This window comes from Myiozetetes cayanensis, unplaced genomic scaffold (genome assembly GCF_022539395.1).
Source record: "Myiozetetes cayanensis isolate MyiCay16 unplaced genomic scaffold, myiCay2020 scf14, whole genome shotgun sequence".
Taxonomy (NCBI): Eukaryota; Metazoa; Chordata; class Aves; order Passeriformes; family Tyrannidae; genus Myiozetetes; species Myiozetetes cayanensis.
The window spans coordinates 7,232,526-7,247,141 of record NW_026087048.1 but is presented as its reverse complement, the minus strand read 5'-3'; the positions used below and the strand labels follow the sequence as shown (position 1 = coordinate 7,247,141).

General features: G+C 45.0%; 1 protein-coding gene across 1 annotated transcript in view; it reads right to left on the bottom strand.

Annotated features, from left to right (window-relative positions):
- The window catches only part of RFX7 (regulatory factor X7), a 50,975-nt gene that overhangs the window by 29,102 nt on the left and 7,257 nt on the right, over positions 1-14,616 (bottom strand). The window lies entirely within an intron of this gene.

The following is a 14,616-nucleotide window of genomic DNA, read 5'->3' as shown; positions in this document are numbered from 1 at the left end:
TTCCACTGACAACTTTGGAGTTTTCCAAGTTAGTCTCTCTACCTCCCAGCTGTTTTATTGAGATGACACTGGGTGGGGACTGAATTGAAGTATGTCAGAAACGGCCCAGTGTATGTGCCAAGGGTGGCAAACCATACGGAATTTATTAGACTTCACATAAACACACTCATAAGCAGCTTTCGTGTTTCTTAAGGGTGCTGTACTTCACATGCCAGGTTTGACTGCATGAGTTGAAGGCATTTTATCTCTGCTCTGAAGAGGAGCAGAAGCTTTCACACACAGAAAGCCCCAATTGTTACTGAAGGACACCTACTGAACAAGCACCACAAAACTGCTGTTTCGAGTTCAGAGAGCAATTATTTTTCTCACAGAATGAAACATAATTTAATCTCCTATTAACACAACAAAATATCTCCCTGGCAGTTATTTTACTTTTGTACAGGTGCCACCAGAAACAAAGCTAGACCAAGTCAGGCATCTGATGGATGCACTAAAACCGTAAGAAACAAACAAAACAAAGGGCTCTAATGTCTGGTGCTGACAGGAACCAGTATCTACTGCTGCATCACACGCTCAAAGAGGCAGCAGTTTGGTTGTCCTGCTCGTTACACCACTTCATTTTGAAACTAGACAGTCTAAAAATCTGTTTTGTAAAGGCTAATACTGATGCCCCTTCCCACACAAGAACTGCTCCTGTTATAGTGACAGAATACAATAAAATGTTTCACCAGGTCAGAATATTTGACAAGTCCACTGGGTAGATACATAAGCAGAAATCTGCTTCAGCTGACTTTGTGTAAGGGAAGCCAACAGATGGGCAGTCACTCAGGAACACCAAAGAGACAGTAAAGCAGGACTACTGGGGATCTGTAAGAACAGGGAATGCTAAGGACAGTAAAATGGGAGCTTTCCTTGCCTTGGGAAAGACGCTCACATATACTGTAGCATCTGAAGAAGGGAACCTAAATGTCATCTCACCCATCACAAACCACCATCTCACCAGAAAAGTCAAAGGACACCAAGCATGGAAACTCACTGCTGCTGCTGAGCACTGTCACTGTGTCTGACCCAAAGCTGAGCCGAGTCTGCTGACACAGCTGCTCCAGCAGCACTTCTCTATCCTGGACTCCACCTCACCCATTGCCTCTGACCCCTGCAAGGTCTCACAATCCCTGTGCTACTACAGATCCACAGCCTCTCCTACAAAGCATCAGGCAACAGGAATCAGGCATATATGCCAATTTTTGTACCTAAACCTTTTCTATGGCTTCACATGACAGCTTATGCAGAAAAGGAGCATGGAGAGTAAGGGAATGCAGGGTAGAGACATAACAAACTTAGCCCAAATACAGCCTCTGCTCTACAGATTTGCAGACAACATCATGTGCTGGGTTTTTCAGGAGAGCACTTTCCAGCCAGCTCAGCTTCCATCCTGTTATAGGTTCTGCCAAACGGAGCATCAACACGCCCAACTGCATTAACATTTTCTTCTTGCAAAGAGAAAGAGGCAAGTTGCCAGGAGGCAGCTGGGCAGGAGATCCCTAGAGCTGTCCTTTTATCTCCAAATATCAGTCTGAGTCAGGAAATGTAAACTCTCAAATATAGTTCAGGCTCTTCCTGCTGTGACCTCTGCTCCTACAGCACCGCTCACCAGCGTCAAGGAGCCGCAGCAGAGAGGCAAGAACAAGGCCAGTAAATGCAGCTCCGTTGTGTTTCCTTTTTGCCAACTGGTGGCACAAAAAGGACAGTCAAGTTCACGTCCTCCAATCTGCAAGCAGATGTTGTGACATTTTAAAAGGCAAAGGTCCCACGGCTTCAGCAGGGATAAGCATGATCTCTGTTTAAATAGCAATTGTTCTTCATCTCCCACCCCACATTTCAAGTACACTGGGAGGACACCATCAAAATTTGTTAGTGGTCAATTGAGGCTTCTTCCTTCTTAACCAGAGCACAGGTTAATGTGCTCTAATTCTAGAAAGCCTGTGCCTCATGATAGAAACGCTTATTTCCTTTCCAGTGAAGATGATGCACAAAGTCAAGCAATGACAACCTTGAAGAAGGAGCCCTTTGACCAGGAGGGTACTGGGACAGTGACCTTCTCATGGTCCTGAGCACTGCACAGAAATGCTCCACCTGGTGACACTGCAGGACACATCTCCATCATATCAGGAGGTAAAAGGACAGGTGGCAAAGGGACAGCCATCCCAGTTACACCAACCATTTGTGTTTATTTCATCCCCACTTCCTCCTTCACTAACAGGACAGATATGCTTTGAAAGTTCAAGTTTCATTTACCAAAAAATAAGTCTGCTTCTGTCAAATTCATCCCTTACCTAATTACTGCTGCAGTTACAGTCCCTGCAACCAGCAATCCCAACAACAAGGCAGAATCAGGTCCTACACAGAGCCACTTATAACATCTGGAGGCCACTACCCACACACTTTGCTACAAGTCCAGGCATAGCTGCAGGAGAGCAGCAGGAATGATACATGTTCTTGCTGATGAAAATAACCATTTGGATCTATTACAGACCTGAGCCCATTGGAAACTAAACTCAGAAACTCTACCTTAAGCCCACAGCCAGAACTGCTTCTCCTGGAGAGCTGCTCCTGGGAGCTCACTGTGACTCACCCCCACCCAGAATCACAGCTGATGTTACTCTCCCTTTCACAGCTTTCATGCTGACAGCCTCCCTGAAGTGAAACTAGTTCATTTATTTGATCCAAAACTTAATTCAGGTTTCTCCAAGCAGTTTCATCCAAGACAAGACTTCTGATTCTGGGAGTAGCTGTCTCTTATGAGCAATAACAAAGGTGGCTGCTTTTACAGCTGCCTTGGATTTACCAGCTTGAGCCCAATGACCCAACAAAAGAACCTTAGAGCATAAAACTTTTTATCAAAACTTTTTCCCCACCAAAAAAACCCTCCCCAAAATGAATGACACTATCACAACCAACGAGATGTTTGCTCAGTGGGTACCATTATACTGAGGGTTTCAAAGTTAAGTCTCTCAGTCAACAGTAACTCAAGAGGGACATAATCCTGCTGCACTGCCTACAGTGATGTTCCTCAAAATGCCAGCACTGCTCCAAACACCACCAGTCCGGATCAATCTGGTCACCTACCATCAGCCACTCAAAACATGAGCCCAGCTTCTACTAATGAGTAAAACAGCAGAGAAAAGAAGGTTTCTCAGCCTGTGTTTGGAGAAGTAGCACAGGGCTGCTCGCTGCAGAACCTGCTGTGTTTGGAGATCCTCGTCCTACAACTGCCCAGGAATGTGTTGGCTGCTTTGGGTCTGCAGCAAAAAGCCTTATGGCAGAGTCCCATCTTAACAGCCTCAGCTTTTGACTTAACCTTCAGGGGTAAGATGTTTAAAAGATTTCTGAAGGTAACTTTTGAAGCCTCAAGGTAACTTCAGCAACCGAAGCTCTGAAATGCTGAAGCCACATTGACAAACTCCTGAAATTATCTTCAAGAGAATGCAAAGGGGAGAAATGAGACTGAAGTATTTCCTCAAACTGCCCTTCTACCTTATTCCAAATATGTATTTCTGTTTTCACTGACCTATTTATGTATTTCTGCTCAGAAAAACCAATTTTAACAGCCCCAACTTGGCCTGGGCAGAATGAGGAGCATGTTCTCTCCCCAGGTGAGCAGCTGGGTTTACTTTGCACTGAGGGAGAGGAAGAAGGGGGAAAAAAGCAGGAGGAAAAGGCAAAAAGATGCAACTTTTTTTTCCAAGTGGTATAAAACCAGATGCTGCCAACCTTCCTCTAATTAAGCAATACTCTACTTTCAGGAATAGGAGCTGAACTGCACCCAGCAATACGGGAATATCGTATTACAAGAGGTGGTAGAATTTGGTTGCTCTGAGCACACCAAGTACTTCCTTTAATGCTGCAAATAGTAGAAGCCATATAACCACAAGGGACAGGAGAAGCCTCATGTCTGTGAGATCAGAAAGAGTGAAGGTTTTGGGAGGAGTAAAAGAAAATCCTCAAATTTATTAGCTACTGCCTAGCTAACTCTGAGCTTTCTCAAAGCCTGCACAGCACTGAAACTAAACCCCAGGCTTTCCAGCTGAGAGCATTCAGTCCCTGTGAAAGGCAGCAGCATCACAAACACCGTGGGAGCACACACACGTGGACAGTCATCACACATGAACACCCAGCCCTGCAGTCACAGCTCCTGTCTGGGACACACTGTGCAGTGGAGAATGCTGGAAAAGGGGCTCCCAGGTTGAGTCCCTGGCAGGAGTGGGACAGCAGCACTTCCAGGACACTGCGGTTCTGCAGGGGACACGTCCCAGCTGCAGAAGTTACAGAGGACACGGCTCTCATCGTTCAGGAACAAGCAGTGGACTCAGTGTTCCAATGGAGGAAGATGTCAACAACAGCAACAGATCCAGTTCAGCCAAACTCAGTGGACAAGCAGAGCCACAATTTATTGTGCCAAATACAGTAATGGTTTGACTCAGTCAGTGGTCAAACGTCAGAAGCCCAGAGTGATTTTTTTCATTAAAAGTTTGGTGCCTTCAAGGAAACTGCCACAGATACTCCGTATCCCTTTCATCCCAATACTGCAAGTTATTTGCCTGAGGTGGAACACCCTCCCAAAACCAGCCTCTGTAGCTGCGTTTCATGTGCTTGGAACATTTTGGGAAGCCTAGAGAAAACACTATTTCTGCCACACCATAATGCAATTGGTGAAAAGGAACCACTTTCCATCACTGCCAATAGCTGTGCCATACATCACGAAGGCAGGGCATAGCTCCTGACTGGACAGCAAGGGTTCCCCACTGCTGGGCTCCCAGTTTCCAATACGGGGGTGTTATGTTACATTATCACCCAAGATGCAGGACTCAGTTGGAAAAGTAGCAACTAGAACAAAAAACTCCAGCGTACAGTTACCATCAGCACCATTACCTAGTTATCACCACTTACCCTCTCAGACAACTAACAAAGAGAGAAAGAAGGTTTATAAAGTTCTAAAATAAGCTTTGGAAAAGGAGAAAAAGAAACAACAACCTGAAGCCAAAAGAAGTCCAGCAGGGCCTGTTCAGGGCCATGGGGACCCTCCAGTGGCTCATGTGCAGCGCCTGCAACCCTGATATCACATGGTAACACAGTGCTGCCATGGTATTTTTACCCAGAGACCTGAAAACAAGCCTTGCAAAAGAGAAGGGTACCCAAGACAGCAGTTAGAACTGTCTGCCAAGGAAAGGATTATTTTGGCCACATGGCCTTTAAAAAAGTCCTGCGATCTGAAAAGCCTCCATTTCCCATTGCATTCAGTGGTTCTCCCACAGCATCACTGAAGGGCCTTTGTCAAACTGTTTAACAACAGGGTCGAAGGGCAGTCTGGAATGGATGCTCCTGCTGAAAGCAGTACCACATGAGCATCATTGCCAGGCACGTGTCTCTCAGGCACAGGAGGCCTTTGGGTGTTGACAGCACCCAGGAACTCTTTCTCCTGTGTAGTGTCCTGCTGCCTCTTTGCCTCTTGCAAAAACCCTCTTGGCTCCCAAGGAAAGCAAGTCAGACCCCATTACAAAATACCAAGTGACAGTTTTGGCAAAGTCACCTTTCTGAAAGCCATGTTAAAATAGAGAGGGTCATTATTAAACTGACCACACATCCTTTTGGAAAGATTCAATCTCAATTCCACAACTCCGCTGACATCAGGTGATATGAAAAAAAAAAAAATCTCTATTTACTCTGCAAGCTGTGAGAAACTGCTCAATAAAAGGATTACCAACCCCATTACAGTAAGTGGTACTATCAGAAAGGTACTATTATCACATCCTTGCCACGACAGGCACTGTGTCCCAGCAGTGCCTGCAGGATTCAGCCCTTAATTCTTAATCTTACTGAATTAATGTTTCTCTTTCTTAGACTAACAGCTCTAAATATATCTTTATATAACCTTCCACTCAGAAGCACAAAGAAATGTTAAACTGGAGCCAAGGATCATCTAAGGAGAAAATTATGAAACAGCCGCCTATGTGTGCTGCTACTCAATTAACATCTTAACATATGCCATGTTACATTGTCTGGCTTGGCTCACGGTGATAAAGAAGGAAAATGGCTGTAAAAGCATTTCAATTAAATATTTAGAAAGCAGAGCTGCACAAGGTTGGAACATGTTTGAATTAGCAAAATGACGACTATCTGTACTGCTCAGCTAATGGGGTAAGAGCTTTAGCACAGGGTGCTGACAGAGGAAAGCACACCCAGGCCGGGCAGACCTCCCCTCCCATCACACCTCTCACCCTCGGGCGTGCGGCAGCCAAAAATCAGGTGGCTTCTGATGCCACCTAGGGGCTCTGTCCCTGCCTGCACTGCTCCCTCCCCGGGGAGAATCCAATGTCATGCCCCAGACACCAGGCACTTGAGCTCAGCACAAACACAGGCAAACAGAGGCAAAACATTTAATACAAGACAGATTAGGTCTTTCAGGATTCAAATGCAGATATATTCTTAATCCAGAAAAAAAATCTACAGGGACCGTAACTGCATCCTGGAAGCACATGAAGTATTATTATTTTCCTAAAGGATAAAAATAGCCAGAGTCGTGTCCACTAGAAAAGTGTCCAAGTCTCAGGCCTCAAAAAGTAAACAAAGCAAGTATTCACCAACTGGGAAATATCAGCTCTAGCTCAAAGGCAGATTTCTCCTCAGTCCCAGCCAAACCACCCTTCTCAGGGAAATCAGGAAGGAACAAGCACAGCAAACCGATAAAACGGTGAAACAAGGCAGGGCGAGCTGCAACGATTCATCCTCCCTGTAACCCAATCCGCCCCCTTCCACTCGCCAGGGAGAATAAGCCAGACCGGTTTTCCATCAGACATAAGGAGCAACAATGCTGCATCACAGTGCTGAGAAACATAGTGCTTCAGCCTGCCTTGAAGTTAATGCAGGTTAAAAATGCGTCAAACACATGGCTTCAACACTTGTTACTGAAATAAATGCAATTAAAATATTTTGGATAGAATAAAAATTTAATCCCTTCACCATTTGTGACACTATGATCATTTTACGAGTATAAATAATGCCAACTATACAAACAGCTGAACAAAGAAGGAAGATAAGGCCGCTAATGAAATGCCCAAGTCTCAAATGTAACCCATTGTAATGAACTGCCAAGAAATAATTAGACAGCAGACATCAGAATACCTCCATCTAAAATTTAGGTCTATAAACATATCCTTTAGCTCTCTGAAGAAATCTGTTGTATTCAGTGCTACAGGTTTGTTCCACTATTCTTAAAATAACTGAGAAAAACTTGCAACAACCACACAGGGCCAAGTGCTCTATTCCAACAAGACAGTCATTTAACTACCTGGTTGGGTTTTTTACATTTATACAAAGTCAGTATTTTGCCACAAGTTACTTTAATGAACTCTGAGAAGAGGCAAAGAAAATACTTTTACACAGCTCTCACCCTGGTTCGTTCAGCACTGCTCTGAATTAAAATCAGTGTGTATTGTTACATTCAGGCAGGAGGCTGTTCCAAGGATGCAATGCCCTCTGTACAGGATGTGGGAAGATCATATGACTTCAGAGGAGCTGCATCCTATATTTAATACTAACAATCTATGATCTCAACAAAGCATCATGAAAAAAGATGGTTTGAGTAGGAACTTCATCTCAGGGCTACCCCGCTGAAAGCAGAAAGGTGGATGCAAGTCACCAGACAGGCAGGTTTGTGGCTAAAGAGCAAATTGTCCATTGAAACAGCTCACATATTTCACGATAAAAACTTCTGGGTTTAAAACTAACTATGAAAAACCAAATTAATCTTTGGTTGCTCTGAATCCAGTCTATAGATAGCTAAGAGATCTGCTGGGCTATTTTCAGCCATGGTCAGCAGAAGAGAATCACGTTATTACTTAGGGGTCTGAAATGGAGATGCTGTAAAGCACATGGAGATTTTTCTCCAGCCTTTGTCCTATAAGGCTCTAAGAAAGGATGCCTCGAAACTAAGGGGCTGACAGTCCTCAGCAGCACTTAAAAAACAAAACCAAAAGCAAACAGGAAAAAAGTGCACCCACAAAACACACGTGCACAAAATAGTTTCTCTTCCATGCCTGCAGGGCCAATAAGCTGAGGAGAAGGAGGAGGAAGAAGCATCCTGCAACAGGGCACAGACCTGGTTCTCCACTGCCCTTCCCTTGGGAAAGGGTGGGTACAGACAGTTCATGGCAAAGCAAGACAATACTCATATAAGCAAATGAAAACAGCTCCACGCTCTGCTTACAGGTAACACACGCCCATAATCGTACAGACTGCATAGGGCTGTGTTTACTGCACAGAGCTCAGGTGAATCCAGTGTAGCAGTTCCCAGTGCCAGCAGCTCTACAGCAAGGTTTTCCTACCATACGTGTCTCCCAATGCTGGTGCAGATGCCTGGATGGCACATTTAAGCCTGCTGATAAAAGCTGTGTTTCTCCTTTATTTTGCATTATTTCCTTCAACATTTTCATGACCCACACCTATCCTAGTTATGCCCTATTAAAAGAGGGATTTGCTATTGGTTGTACCTCTTCATTTCCCTATTCATTTGGTGCCCAGGGAAGTATTGTCTGGTTTGCAGCCACAACCCAGTCCTATCCAAGCTCTTCTGTGGCCTTACCCCGAGGGAGCAGAGCACACCCCCTGCACTGCTGAGCCACAACAAGCCCGCACTCAGACACCTCACACAGCCACCCCCTCTCCACAACCTGCAGGGTCCACAGCTGCACATGTCCCACTGTCAGCCTGGACAGGAGCCCCAGCCTTCATGCCATGCTGCCATCTCAGTACCTGGCTCTGGCACGTGCAGGGAAGTGGAGAAGCATATCCAGAGCTGCACTAGGCCTTTCACAGACACTGCACTGGGGAGGTCCAGCTTAACACACAGTGTTTTCCTGGCACAGTCTTTGTCCCTCCTCCATGCCACAGATACCCATCTCTTTCCTCCACACTGACCAGCTCCCCTATAGGCATCAGCCTTTCTGCAAACAAATGCACCTTTAATCCAGCCCTCTCCTCTTGATGCTGCCTGCAACTTCCCATTGCCTCCACTTCTGCCCTGATCTCTGGGCATGTGCATTCCTCCTTCTCCTTGCCCCCTTTCTTCTCATGGCTGCCCACCACACAGCTCCTCTGCACCCCTTTTTCCACTTGAGGAACCTGTACCCAATTGCTGACTCCCAGGGAATGCAATCCTTGCAACCTCTTAGGTTTCCCTGTGCTGAGTATCTACGTGCACCCTCCAAGCATCTGCCTACTAAAAGGGTCACCTGTTACTTCATGCTAGATGGGCATGGCTTCACTGCCACAGGAAAGGCAACTTCTCTCCCTGACCTGTGCCACACTGCCCACTGGCACACCACAACACCCTTCTCCCGTCCTTGACTTTTTTGTAGAGGTGAAAAATTAAAGCTGAACGTAAGCAGGATGAACATGACACTGCTGCCCGACGGTGACCATACAACATCCCATCACAAAAAACTCCCTGGTCAGCTTCCACAGTTTCTTTCAAGCCTCCAACCCTCAGCCCTGCACCTGCACACTGAGGCATTTCTCACTCACTGTTGCTTATCAGCTATGACCCACTCCAGGCACAGAAACTGTCTGGTCTCTGCAAATAAAAGAGTTGTGAGTAACCATCAGTCTCCTGCCTACCTCAAAGGTCAGATCACTGAATGCTAGAGCAGTGTAACCCATCGCTTTTCCATCCTCTGCCTCTGGGAGTAAAAAAAAATAAAGTTTGTGGCATCTTTGAAAATTGTTTTAAACCCTAAAGTAGGATCTTCAGAAAAGTTACAAGCACGTGCTACTTCAAATCTCAAGGATTTCTTCAGGAATGTTTGAGTTCCCCTCACCTACAACCCAGGTGAACTTCAGTTTACTTGCAGACTCAAAAACTTGTCTAAACTTGCTTAAAATTAAACCTGCACAAAATTTAATTAAGTTAATCTTGTTTAAGTTCATACCTGCATGCATCTATTTCATTTTGCACCTACAAAGCTGGGTTTAAACACAATTGCACTCACTCCTAAACGGTAGCTTAACTGTGTCCAATGAGCACTTCACGTGGGCCTGCACTGCAGGAAGGGCTGCTCCCACCTGGATCACGTTTCCCAGCTCCCAGGCTGCAGCACCATCAGGCCTGCCCAGCCCCAGAGCAGCAGGACTGACTGACAGCCCCGCTGCCAGCACAGCACACACTGCCAGGGTGGGACAGCCCAGCATCACCCACTCAGCCACCTTCACTCCACCTGCCCTGCCAGGCTGCCTCTGCAGCCACGATGAATGAGCAAGCAGGTCTATCAGAGTATTTCTTTCACCTAAAACCTGATTTATGAATGGAAATTATGAACAGCAGGCATCTGATCAGTATTTAATACCCCACAACTTCAGGGTTCAGTACTCTGTCTCCTTGGACAGCTGGCAGGCTGTGCCTGCCTGGCTCTGCCACACCACCCTACTCTAGGCAACCAGGGGATGGGATCCAAAAAACTGGGAACGCAGTCATTTTCTTCTCAAGTAACACACATGCTTTGCAGGCAAGGAATTGTCCATAAGCATTTTGATATCTATTTCAGAAGTTTTCATATTGTCATGGTTTTCTTTTGAAAACATAGCAGAGGGCACGTGATCTGCCTTAGTAGAAAGTACTAAAGCCAAAACCCTGCAGGTCACTGAGTTTAGCACCCTGTCAAGACCATTTGCAGAACACCTGCAGAAATTCATCATTCATAACATGTATACTCCAAACATCCCAGGAAACTGCACAGTTACATCACAGCTTACTTAGTAAAACAGTCAGAAACAGAAAAGGCTGTCCCTGATTAAATCTAGATCAGATTTCAGAAAAGCTGCATTAAACTTCTGACTTTCCAAAAATCATAGCACCAGAAAATTATATTTAAGAGGGATGCAGACAGAAATTCTAAAGGAATACTCACCGAGATAACCGTGCTGTTGAGATTCACCTGTAGGCTGCAGCACGTAGCTGACTAACATCTCTCAGCATCAAACAATTCAGTGAACTGTGCTTCTGTAAAAGTGTCACACTATAGTTACCCAATTACTTGTCTCATGGGTCCTTCCAGTAGGAGACATTGTCTAAGAGCACCACAGAACTGACTGGTCTGGATTTTCATTCCTGTGAACCACATCATACGTAAACATTGTAGAGGGAGAGCAGATGTCTGCGTTAAGGGAATGTAAATATCCTTACCTAATTATTAACAGTTTAATTTCAAATTTCAAGGTGAACTATATGCTGCTTTGCCACTCCTCTGCTCAGTTACTAAACTCACCAAACCAAAACTCACCTTTCTGGGTTTAACCAATTCCAGAAGAATACAAGGTACTTGGGCTACCTCCTGATCCTACACTGGGCCTCACTTACCACAAAGCTACTGGTATTTAAAGCATTCAGTGGTAACTAAGAACTTCACTAAACTGAAAAGAATCCCTGTGAAGTGACAAATAACAATTATTAGGTCCTGCCCTGCACACACTTTCCCACTGCAAATATTTTCCCTCTGAACAGCTGGAGCTGTTGACTATCAACATCCCAGTACGCGTTCGTGTGACCAAGTGTTCACAGAGGGGCTTCTGCACACTGAACCATTATTCACATGATCTGCCTTTTGTTTTTCAATCAAAATGCAAGTTTCACCAACTTGACTGTACAAATCACGGTGGTAGATGAACACACATTCTAAATCCCTCCAAGAAAACTAAGTTGCTAAGCAAGAAAAAGATGCAGTCCATGGGAACATGTTCCATGAAAGCTAAATGAGGACTGCTTAAACTCACTGGTATTAAACAAAACAAAGCATCTTGTGTTCCATTTTTATTCTTAGCCTGCAAGATCAAGACCATTGCCTTTTTTTAGCCATTATTAACCAGGAAAATTGACTACTCACAGTACACTCAGGCATGGATCTATAGGGTAATCAGACACCTGGCTTCTACTCAGATGTAATCAATAAAGGATAGGTGTTCGAATAACCTCATGGATCATGGGCTTAATTATATAGGTTACCAAATCTTCAGGGTCAGCACTCTGGCATTTTTTGCACGATCAAATGATGTACAAGATTAATTGTGAACTGAAATTTCACTATAAACTGCATTTAGACAAACCTTTGTCCAATGTACTTAAACACATACACACCACCAGCATTTCCAAACTGTTGTAAGAGGCAAAATAAGTGCTTTTTCTTATGTGTTCAGCACATTTGTTCATTATTTGAGATCTGTTTATTTGGCTCAGTAAGCCACCCCCAGATGTGAAATACAACTGACAGATTCTGTTCAGAATTTCCCAGGGATATTTCTAGGTCTTTAAAACTAGGTCTGCCAATCCCATTTCATTCACTTGTTGAATGAAATTACTTTTCTCTCAGCTGCCAATTCATTTCTCAACTTTTTAGGAGTCAGTGATTGAACTATACCACTGGAATCAAGCATAATGACAGTGATGCTGCAGAGCAGGCTCCTGGAGCCAAAAACTGGCTTAGCTCTTCAGCAAACTGTGGTTCCAGGTGTGCAGCTTCCGATTATGCCAATGACTCATTTGACTGTCTTTTAAATATCAACTAATTAATTTTGTCTACATGACCACTAAAAGCAACTGTAGGCTCTCCTCATCTATAATGCCAAAAGGCTTAATAAATAAATCAAAAAAATATCAAACCATAGAGAAAACAGACCAAGATTTTATACACCTTTAATAAAAGGGACTTTGTCATACTTTTTCAGAGCTTGGATAAACATGTTTCTGAGGCACTGTCTGACTCCTGCAAGATTATTTCAAAACGAATTTTGGCCTTTGCTTCAGTCCATCCCATCACAGCAGAAAGAGCTTCAGCAAGGGCTGAGCCCTGTCCAGCCTCACAGATGCCTCCCCACAGCTTCCAACTTCCACAGAACCAGTGCATGGATCCCAGAGTGATCACCGACCTCGCACTGAGAAACACCACGAGAAGCACAAAGCACCTGAATCCCAACACAGTGAGGGACATGGAAGCCATAAGAGGATGATGCCAAGCACCAACAGGCACAGCTCGTTCCTTCAGGGAACCCGTCCTGCACGGAGCTTCCCAAGGGCACAAGCATCCACCACCTGCCTGCTCTTCCCAAGAAACTACTGCCTGCACAGCTCCAGCACAGACAATAAACCAGTCCTGCCAGAGGATGGCCAGCCCTGGAGCAGAAGCCTCGAGTCTCAATTTCAAGTGGCCTCCAGACACAGCATTCACACGGGATCCAGAATCCCCTTGTAGGATTCTTGCCCCTGGCTTAATAAGCACCCAAGCCTCTCCAGTACTTCCCTCCACTGAATAAGCATTAAAACTAATACGTGGTGCTGGAGGTAGGACTTGTCACCAATTTTTCAAAGAAGATTAAAAACGAAGGCTAAAATTTCATCCACAAAAAAATACTGAATAAATGTTAAAGCTTTTTAATTTACTGGTCTTCAAAGAGTTACCACTTGTGGTACTGAGTAGCTGCCTCTCCAGTCTGTATTTTAATGTAGCAGTGGTCACACGGGAGTATTTTCACTGCAGTCACAAAGACTACTCCAAGTATTTACAACTGATTTCTAAACAAAGGCAAGAAGATGGTGAGGAAGATGCACAACAAATTGTCCATCCTATTATCCAGCACACCTTGCTCACAAACTAATTCTTGCTTGTCCAAGGGATGCTTGACACAGACACTTCCAGGCAACCTTGTACTAAGAAAAAGATGCAACAGTTGGTATTGCTGACTGCTTTAAAAACAGTTTAATTCACTGCTTTAAAGGCAACTCCTTCTGTCCAGTGCAATCCAATTTTTTCACTTGCAGGTGCCCCAACAACCTTATAATGGCACTTAAGAATTTCTGCCTAAGAAATATGGGTTGCCTGTATGTCTGTGAGGCCATCCATCAGACAGGACAGCCATTGATCGTGGACCTTGGCATTTAACCACAAACTTCCTCTCAGGAGGAGATACGAATATGCCTCACTTCATAAACAAGTTCTTCCCAGGAACAAGATTTTCTTCCCAAACTTGAAGTACCTGACAATCAGCAGGTGATAGCACCCCCAGGCAGCTCCTGGGAAAGGCTAAGCAGGACTTACTGCCATGGAGGAACACAGGTCCACCCCAAGAAACCCACATCCATAGACACAATCCCTGTCCCAGCACCACCACGTGCTGCACCACGCAGAGTGTTTGGGGTCACAGCTGGGAAAACACAACTGCTCACTAGCCTGAGCAAGAGATAAAGACTGGACCACTCACCAGGTGCAAGACCAGCAACATCCACAAAAAAGAGCCCAGCAGCTGTGCCACCCACGGGAGGCCCCTCCACCATGGTCCCAGGGTGCAGTCCCACCACCTACAGAGCCACCCCCATCTCCAGTCCCACCAACACCCAGCCTGCCCACCCTTGGATGGGTACAATGTCACTGCAGACACCACAAGGGATTAAAAACAAGCAACAAGGAAAAGATTTGGGAAGGTTTGAATATTTTTTTTTCCACTGTCTTAATGATTCAACAACACAAAACACTTGGCAGCTTACTGAAAGCCTGTTGATGGCATAGCAGCTGATAACGA